Source organism: Octopus bimaculoides, chromosome 2, assembly GCF_001194135.2.
Source record: "Octopus bimaculoides isolate UCB-OBI-ISO-001 chromosome 2, ASM119413v2, whole genome shotgun sequence".
Lineage (NCBI taxonomy): Eukaryota > Metazoa > Mollusca > Cephalopoda > Octopoda > Octopodidae > Octopus > Octopus bimaculoides.
This window is the reverse complement of record NC_068982.1, coordinates 177,204,129-177,214,000: the sequence shown is the minus strand read 5'-3', so window position 1 is coordinate 177,214,000 and position 9,872 is coordinate 177,204,129. Positions and strand designations below refer to the sequence as shown.

Here is a 9,872-nt window from a genome sequence, read left to right as displayed (position 1 = left end):
ATATATGTCTCCTTACGCATACATATTAATATATTTATATTAAAGTCTACCTACCTTCAGTTTCACAGTTTGAATCCTAAATGTAATGCACTGCTAAATCCGAGGCGAATCCAAATGTAATCCGTATCGTAATTGTTCCTGAACTATAAGAATAAAGGTAAAATGTATAAATATATATTTAGCGCTAGCAGAGAAGCACACACACACACACACACACACACACACACACACAAAGAAAACAAAAAATGGAACGTAACAGGTAACAGCAAAACATCCGGACAGTTAGTCGATATAAAAAAAAGACAAGAAAAACAAGGACGGGTCATTCGGAGCTTCCTATCCCCAGTCGAGTTCCACATCATCGTTGCAGTTTCGGCCGGTTACACTCGAGACTGCTCTAATCTGGCCGGCCCCAAGAAAATCTAAGCTAAGAGCACCAGTCTCCTTGGAAGAAAGCAAGCGAATGTATACGAAAACGAGGTCGAAAAAATAACGGAGGAATCGTACACAACTATTAATACAAACAAAACATTAACAACAGTTGCCTTTCGACTAAGGACGAATTGAATTAAGCTGGCTTGTGTGGAAGTGAAGCCTTCAGGCAGGAACATACGAGATGAAAATCATAGCAAGGAATATAAGAGATGCTCGACGGATGGTAGTCGAACCAAAAAAGAAACGCGAGGCTTGGCGGAACAACGGTCACGTGGAAGGAAAGAAGAGAGGTAGGAGCAGAGGGATTGAAGAATTAGGGACGGACGAGAAAGAGAGAAAATGAAAAGAAAGGGACAGTGGGGTAAAGGAGGAGAGAAAGTGAGAAGGAAGGGAAGGCCAAGAAATGTGAGAGAAGGGGAGCTAGAAAAAGAAAAGTGGAAAGAACGAAGAAAGTGTGAAGGGCGCTAAAAGGAAGAGTAAAAGAGTCGTACAGGATTTAGATATATATATATATATATATATATATATATATATATATACTTACATACAAGAGACCAAAAGTGTACGAAAACCGCTATATATATATGAAGAAAACAAAAAATGGAACAAAAACATAACAGGCGACAACAAAACATCCGAACAGTTAGACGGTACAAAAAAGGACAGGAAAAAACAACGACGTTGCATCCATGGGTGTATGTATGTATGTATGTATGTATACTTACACCACATGGCTGTCTCCAGCTTGCCTCGACCAAATCCACTCACAAAGTTTTGTTTGGCCCGAGTTATATTAGAAAACACTTGCCCAAGGTGCCATGCATTTGGACAGAACCTGTAACCATGTTACTTGGTTGCACAATCAGACAACCCAGCTATGCATATTGGCCGTAACTAAGTCAACAAAATTGTTTTCATTTCTTATTCATTACCTCTTGTTATCTATTCTGCGATAAATATAATTAGTTGTTATATATACACTTCTCAGATATGCAGAATGCCTATTTCTTATAAATTCATTACTTCGTTATGAAAAATGCATTAATTGATTGTTTAACGAGTTGGTCTGTTAGCACTACTTTTTCAACACTCAGCTAGACAGTCACATGATGTGCTGCTGAGATGATAGCCTGGATTGAATGGATTTCTACTACTTTGATGTGTTTGTGTGTGTGTGTGTGTGTGTGTGTGTGTGTGTGTGTGTGTGTGTGTGTGTGTGTGTGTGTGTTTAATTATCTACCTCTACGCAGATACACGTAAGTACTACAAAGCTGTTAATACTCATTTCGTTAAAGTTAACTACAAGATATTACTGCTGCCAACATCACACAATACAACAGATCAACTATTTCATTAGCAAACAACTGTCGTTAAGTTGCTAAATCCTATTAGTTAGAGAATAGCTGGCACTGATGGATGTTTCCCTCTACAAATCTGTGTGTTGTGATTTAAGGGAATATGTTTGTTAATTCTTATAGATTGTTTAAATACCGATGCGTGTTTTCAGTTTCCAGTCCGTTTTTCATCTCGAATCAAAATGACATGAAGAAGTATCTCTCTACGTAGATCGACGATTTAAATGTCATATAGTGTTCGTTTATTGAAGCAGCCCTCTGAAGCTTTTGATAGTTTATTAGGGTATTTTTACGAAAAATTAGACTTCAGTCATGGTTGACGGAAGTGCATCATGATTTATAAGTCTATGTGAGTGTTTGTGTCTTTGTGTGTATTTGCGTGTGCTTGTGGGCGTTTGTGTATATATTTTTGCGTGTATTTTATTGTAGTTTATTTCTCATTGTTTAGGCGTATTCTCAACGTCTTCAGTCTATGTTTATCTATCACAGCTATGTGCTATTCATATTGCATATTATAAAATTGCTAGCAGTTAGAGCTTGCTTAAAACTACTTTAGAATATCCAGAAGAGACAGTTCGTAATCAGATATAAAATATGAATTAATACACATTTGAGTAAGAGCTTTAATCCAATTCATTCTTGGAATAATATGTTTCACGTTATATTTAAAAAAATTCCACGTAATGAAGAGCCAGTTCCTAGCCCAGAAACGAAGCTGTTTTATAGGTATATTGTATAAATTAACAAGAATTATACTTATGTATCTACACAAGTATTTATACATGCAAGCACGTATGTTATTGCGCGATCTTCGATTTTCGTATTTATTCATCTACATGTTAGTATATCTGCTCATACATGTTGGCAATTATTAATGACCAACTACCGAATTATTTTACATAATTTCATAGTTCAAATACCATTTACGAATTGCAACTATAATCTCCTAATTAGCTGTATGGTTTATGGCTTTGTGAAGTCCAGTTTTTTAAGATTAGTACCTAGGCAAATCCTCCACAATGCAACAATGCATCTAAAGCTATTCTTCACATGAACCAACATGAGATTTCCCATTTGCTCGACAGATTTGTTTTCTTTTCTGTAATATTTACCATAACAATGTGGAGGCGCAATAGCCCAGTGGTTAAGGCAGCGGACTCGAGGTCATAGGATCGCGGTTTCGATTCCCAGACCGGGCGTTGTGTGTGTTTATTGAGCGAAAACACCTAAAGCTCCACAAGGCTCCGACAGGGGGTGGTGGCGAACCCTGCTGTACTCTTCCACCACAACTTTCTCTCACTCTTACTTCCTGTTTCTGTTGTGCCTGAAATTCAAAGGGTCAGCCTTGTCACACTGTGTCACGCTGAATATCCCCGAGAACTACGTTAAGGGTACACGTGTCTGTGGAGTGCTCAGCCACATGCACGTTAATTTCACGAGCAGACTGTTCCGTTGATCGGATCAACTGGAACCCTCGACGTCGTAAGCGACGGAGTGCCAACTACTAAAACCATAACAATAACATTGTTGAGCAACAGATTTTCACTAATGTGAAAAGTTTATTTTGCCCATTACAGTTAATTTTAGATAGCCTGCGAAGCCAATGTTTTACAAAGTATTTTCCAAAAATATTCTACCAACAATCTTTTTCTCTTTATTACGAGTAAGTATGCAGTTGCTTTATTTTAAATGATTTTAATATTTTAAATTGGGGATATGCTTTTTAAGTATTGTATAATGTTTTGGCTAAGGAGTTTAGTCCCACAGGTAGCTAATATCATCATGGCGTTTTCGGAAAGTGTTTATGAAGTGGGTGATATTTATAGTTTTAATTATTTCAGAATCTATATAGGTTGCCGAGACTAGATCCCTTTTAGGCATCGAGTATTTCGTTAATTCCTGTTTCAAGATTACAAGAGCATGCCTTTAGAGTGGTAATTAATATAACGAATGTTGATCCAAGATAGTCTTTTCCGCTCAAGTATGTTGCTTTCAATTTTAAGCTTTCTTATGACGTATCTATGCATGACATGCTGTTCAATAAACAACTTTTGGTCTCATAATTAGCGCGGCAGGGTTATATCATGTCCATTTCTTCTTGGGTGTCACTTGGAAGATACTTTTGGACAAGCTTCTTTCCAAATCTTATGATATTTTTAATTTACGCATAGTTGATTAGATTATAAAATATATGCTTCGACGTTTGACAGTAGATGTTTTCTGTTTGTCTCGATGTTAAGCTGCCTTATTTTATTTTAGGCAGCAGTGGCTATAATAAGTACTGATGTGGAAATATCCGGTGTTAGTTAAAAGCTTTGATGTTTTAATATCTATGGCTCCATCTCATCCCGTTGGTATCAGTACTGACATAGCAGACATATTGCGAAGCACAGATTTACTTATTCAGAGAGTTCTAAGGACGATATTTATTTGTACGAGTGCAATATTCTATGGCTTGGTTACGCGTACCTACATAAAAATTCCATCACATTTTCATTACTCTGTATTTTTTATCAGGTTTCAGAGAAATAGACATAGCATTTTCAGTAATGTCCTTAGATGGATTGTAGTTTTTCCTCATTTTACAACTATCTAATGGCATTTATTTCTAGCGAAAGTCTTTCTGTACAAGCCGTTTAGAACGTAGTAACTTAATTAAGGTTCTTCTTTATACCTATATATTTAACAAATATTTTCAGGTCGCTGAAAAAGAATATTTGTTAGACTATATTTTTTCTGTGTGCCAATTCAGAAAACAAAAAGGACAAAGGGTTGTCGAAAATATGAACCACATTACACCGGTTGTATTACCGTGGAAGAGAGTCCTGCGACTGTGTGATTAACTTCAAGATAGTGGACCAAAACGAAGGTAAGGTTTGTATGGTCGTGTGTATGGTATCTGAAATTTAGCAAATTCTCTAGCGTCTACGAGTGGTGAACATAATCGAAAGCATTGTTGTAATTCAAGTAGACTGTAAAAATATTTCTCCGATTCTATCTCACGTCGAATATCACAGTTTTGTTTTATATATATATATTCTTTTTTTGCTTCATTTTCAGGTAGTGAACATCACTATCTAACTGATATCTTTGCATAGATGAACGATCGTTTTTACCCATTTTCCGTATGAGGGAGGGCGCATGTTTTGTTTTACATTTGTTCACTTTGCAGTTGTTGACGGGTAATTTATAACAGTAAAGGGTGTACCTCTGTTGTATATGTACAACCCCATATAGTTAATTGCTGTTAAAATACCTTGGTAGGTCTTATATTAATGAAAGTTAAGTGTACTATTTCTTGTAGCGTGAGATTAAAAACTGAACTAACCCATCTTGAAACATTTCATGAAAAATGTTTTCGATTTAATTATAGTCTTCACTATTTCAATTCGGAGTACCATTATCATCGTCACTTTTGCCACAGTCGCCGACGCCTTAGTACAGATGATCAGCCTGACCACAAGATGAGGTGGCATAGTAAGAGTAGATGCAATGCTTGATGTTGCATACGACTTTGATATAGGCAGATCTATTTTAGGAGAATATTCACATATTATCCGAATACTATCACAAACATCAACGATCCTCTGACGATTCAAAAATATTGCATGGTAGAATTTTGCCGTGAAATAATTTTGTACTTGTTCCTACAGTTTTCAATCTCTATGAATAACTAACTGTAGTGCATGTATGTTGTTATGCATGTATGTTGTTTTATTTAAAGATTTCATGCCATTAGAGAAGCCGGTTTCCAATCTAGATCTAAGGCTCCTTCACTAGAATTTCAACTACATCAACATGGTATTTTGTATGTATGTGTGTATGTATGTATTTTTGCATGTATGTTTGTAGATTTGTATGATTTGTTTTATGTATGTATTCTCATGCATATAGCTGCATATATACTTTAATGATAAGCTTTTAGAAAGTTTTACAGATTTTTATAGTGCCAATGATGGCTTGGATCTGTAGTCTTCGAATCAACTTTCTCCTCTCTAGTTTTGAGAAGCCTCCTTCCTCAAGAATGGTATCTAGGCAATGTGTTACATATTCCAGTGCCCCCCCCCCCAAATTACAAGTATAGACCTGAACTTGTGATGTGGGTAGAGTAACTGTAGATTTGTAAATAGTTCAGCGTATGTATTTTCTTTTTCACCGATCTTTAACTTGATGTTAATATCCTCAGGGCAGCTGATTTCTACAGGTGTACATAGTTTCTCATCCTTATCCCGAATCATTATGTCAGGTCTATTATGTTTACATTTTATAGAGGTTTTCACTGGGATATTTCACCGGTACTCTTTCTTAATATGAGTGGCTATAGCTTCACCATACTGTAGGTTCTTATTTCTTTGGCTTCAGGGATATCCTTCCGACACATCTCACTATACAGTGTCTTAGCCCCAACATGATGTCTCATTCGTAGATAAAACCGTCATGACATTTTCGGACAACAGCTTATGATGCGGGGGAGGTTTTCGGTGTTAACTCCACAAATCTGCAACAGTCGTCACATTTTTTGGCTCTCTCTGCGTCCTTGTCTCTTTTGTGTATAAGTTATTTGGTTGATATTTGCTGTTTTTAGGGTGAAAACGCATACACTTCAAAGTGAGAAGTAATAATCCGGTTATTGGCTCATGATAGACCGATTTGATGATCAATGTTACTATCATCTCGGAGTTTACTACTGACATGCCAATGGTCTTCTGCTGATATACGCTCATCCTTTCATCTGATACATTGCGGTAGAGTCGTGTGACATCTTTGCGCATGTATTCAAGGTTATCAGACAAGGAGTGCTGCTCAAGTAGATGCTTTTCAAGTCTTATGATGTTATCAGCTTCATGTATGCAAACTTGGTCAAGGAATGCACTCCGACGCTGGGTGGTTAATAGATGTTGTTGAACGGATATGATACGAATTTCAAGGGCATTTTGGATCGATGTTAAGATTCTGCCGCCTTGTTTTCGTTGATGTGGAGTTTAAGTGTGCAGAGTATTATCTTCCAGGTTTCACATCAATAACTCGGATCTCATCAAGTGTCCAATTAAGTAGTCCCTATTTTAGTATGAGTACTGGCACGATAAAAACACATTGTAGGCCACTGTTTAATTGAATGCAGAAAGTTCCGAGGTCCATATTTTCTGTATTCAGCAGTAATATTCTTTAGTGACGCGTGTCATGTCAAAGGGGCCATCGGAAAATATGTTTCCATCTATCCCAAGGTACCTGTAACATTCTTTGTTAGGTATAGGGGAAACAGTTAAGTCATTGATGGAAATGTTGCTAGCCTGGTTTATTGTTTTCCCTCTTTTCCCACCCATATAGCTACATTTACCCTGGCCAAACTTCAACCCTCTATCCTTTGATGATGTTGTAACCAGGTCAAGGCTCTTTTATGCATGCATGCATGTATATATTTATGTATGTATGTGCGCGTGTGTATGTGTGCGCGGCTTTGTGTGCATCTACACATTGGAATGGATAGTAATAGCCTAGTTCCAAGAAACAAATAAACCAGCAAGAACGTTGAAATTCCAAGAGACTGAACTGCAAATATAATAGTTAGTAACAGTTTATTAAACTGTATTTTTAAACTTAAACTCACCCTATCTCTCCACTACCAATCTTTTCCATTTGTTATATATAATTTAATTAGTTATCAAGTAGCAATTTCCTGGAAAACTACTTTATCTTTACTTCCCATTAGATTTCTTTTATTTGTTCCTTTATATAGTTGTTTTTATTGTTATCTCTTGTTAGCAGTTTACGTGAAGACTTTTAGTCGAATGTATCGACCCCAGCACTTATTTTTTAAATGCCTGGTAATTAGTCAATCTTTTTCTTTTGCCAAACCGCTAAGTTTCGAGGACGTAAATACAACACCAGTTGTCAAGTGGCAGTGGTGTCACAAATAAGTACACACGCACACACACACACACACACACACATAACGGGCTTTCTGTTTCTGTCTTCTAAAACCACTCACAAGGCTCTGGTCAGCCCGATACTATAGCAAAAGACACTTGACTAATAAATCAAGTAGTGGGACGGGACTCATAACCATATGGTAATGAAGCAAACTGTTTACAACACAGATACGCTTGCGCCTATAACTAATAGTTTTTTTCCCCTGCAGGCTTACTGTTTAAGGCATGCATGCTTTCGAAATAAAATGCAGGATAGAAATTCACTTCCGGTGCTAATAGATTTTACAACTAACTTACACTTGGTTGCTTCTTATTGCGTACATAACGTTGATCTTTACCCTTGAATCATTTTATTTTTCGTTTCCAAGTAGTTTTTCTTTCTTTCATCCTACACTGTCTTTTCTTTCACTTTGATTTATCTATAATTCTCCAACCAATACCACTCCTTATTTAAATAAACACCCATATCTGCTTCTTCCTCTACAAATTATATAGTGGTATCTCTATTTTTGTATAAACAAATGCATTTAATTTTCCCTATAAAATTTCGTATGGATATGATTTCCTTTCTTTTATATAACTAGGTTTTATTTTGAAATAATTTTGAACAGATTACTCCTAATATATTGTAGTTCTAGATTTATTTACTAACTGATTCAACCAAACACGCTCGCGCGCGCACACACTCTGTTGCATATATATGGCTATGTATGTATCTATGTATGTATACATATATATATATATATATATGTGTGTGTGTGTGTGTGTGTGTGTGTGTGTATACACACACACAAGACCTGCAGAAACATGAAACGGGAACACCGTATTAAAACTGTTTTTTTCTTCAGAGAACATACTACAACTGGGCCGCATATCCGATAAAACAAAATATTTAAATGAATCCACAGAACATATAGACCCTAAAATTATAAAGCTCAACAAAAATGAAATGGATCTGGACATCATATATCTGAGGACATTAAAAAAAACTTGAAGAAAATACTATTCCATCTATCAATATACATATACCACACTACTAAAACAAGCCTATCAACACTCTTACAAAGCCCCAAAATGAACAATCTGGTTGCGGAAACTTTGAAACATTAAACATCAGCCAAAAAAAAAAACTTTAAATCATCTGAGGTGAGGAAAATTCACATCTGCGGATGATTCAGAATTCTACATAAACGACTATGAGGATAACAGATGGGAAACATATACCAACGATAACAACTTCAAATATATGAACATTAGTTTCCATAAAAATCTTCAAAGAGTATTCTCCTTCAAAGTAAATGAAGATATATGCTGTATAACCTGTCCCAATTGCAAGGAAATTTATATGGCAGAAGCCAACAATTCCCTTTGTCAACGTGCAAGAATCCACAAGCAACATGTCATGCAAACAGAATTCTGCAAGATTCCGCTTAGTAAGCATCGGTAAATAACTGGAAACAACATTATTGATATCACATCCTTAATGTATGTATTTTGCTTAAACGCCTTCAGGCCGCGTTTTCGTCTATATATATATATATATACATACAAATATTCTATAATTTATAAACATAATTATAATTAGGGGGCAGCTAATTGCTTCACCACATACCGTATTTAGAAATAAGAGTTAAAAATTCCTTTTCTATTACTGTAAGAATCTCCACGATAGTAGCACACTTTTTTACGTAGGTAAAGAGAAAAACAATGAATCAACACGTCTCCAACTATCAATAGACGCGTTTCGAGATTAAAGTGTTTAAATTCCTTCTCTCTAAAAAAAAGTGTGTTACTGTCGTGGAGATTCGTACAGTAGTAGAACAGGAATTTTTGACTTCTATTTCTAAATTCGGTATGTGGTGAGGCAATTAGTTGGCTCCTAATTATAATTATGTTTATAATTGTAGAATATTTGTATAATTTTACCTATAAAGGTTATTTTAACGTACCGATCTACTTGGTAAAATTATTAATTAATTGATTGATTAATTTATTAATCTAATTACTTAATTTTATCCTTTTATTATTAATTTGAAATTACACACACACACACACACACACACACATATATATATATATATGTATATACATACATATATATACATATACATATATACATACATATATATATATATATATATATATATATATA

At 35.5% G+C, this 9,872-nt stretch overlaps 1 long non-coding RNA gene across 2 annotated transcripts in view; it reads right to left on the bottom strand.

Annotated features, from left to right (window-relative positions):
* LOC128247053 (uncharacterized) overlaps positions 1–9,872 on the bottom strand; it is a 490,960-nt gene that overhangs the window by 387,233 nt on the left and 93,855 nt on the right. For both annotated transcript variants that reach the window (XR_008263494.1, XR_008263493.1), the window contains exon 2: positions 55–143. This is a non-coding gene — a long non-coding RNA (uncharacterized LOC128247053). The remainder of the gene's footprint in view (positions 1–54; positions 144–9,872) is intronic.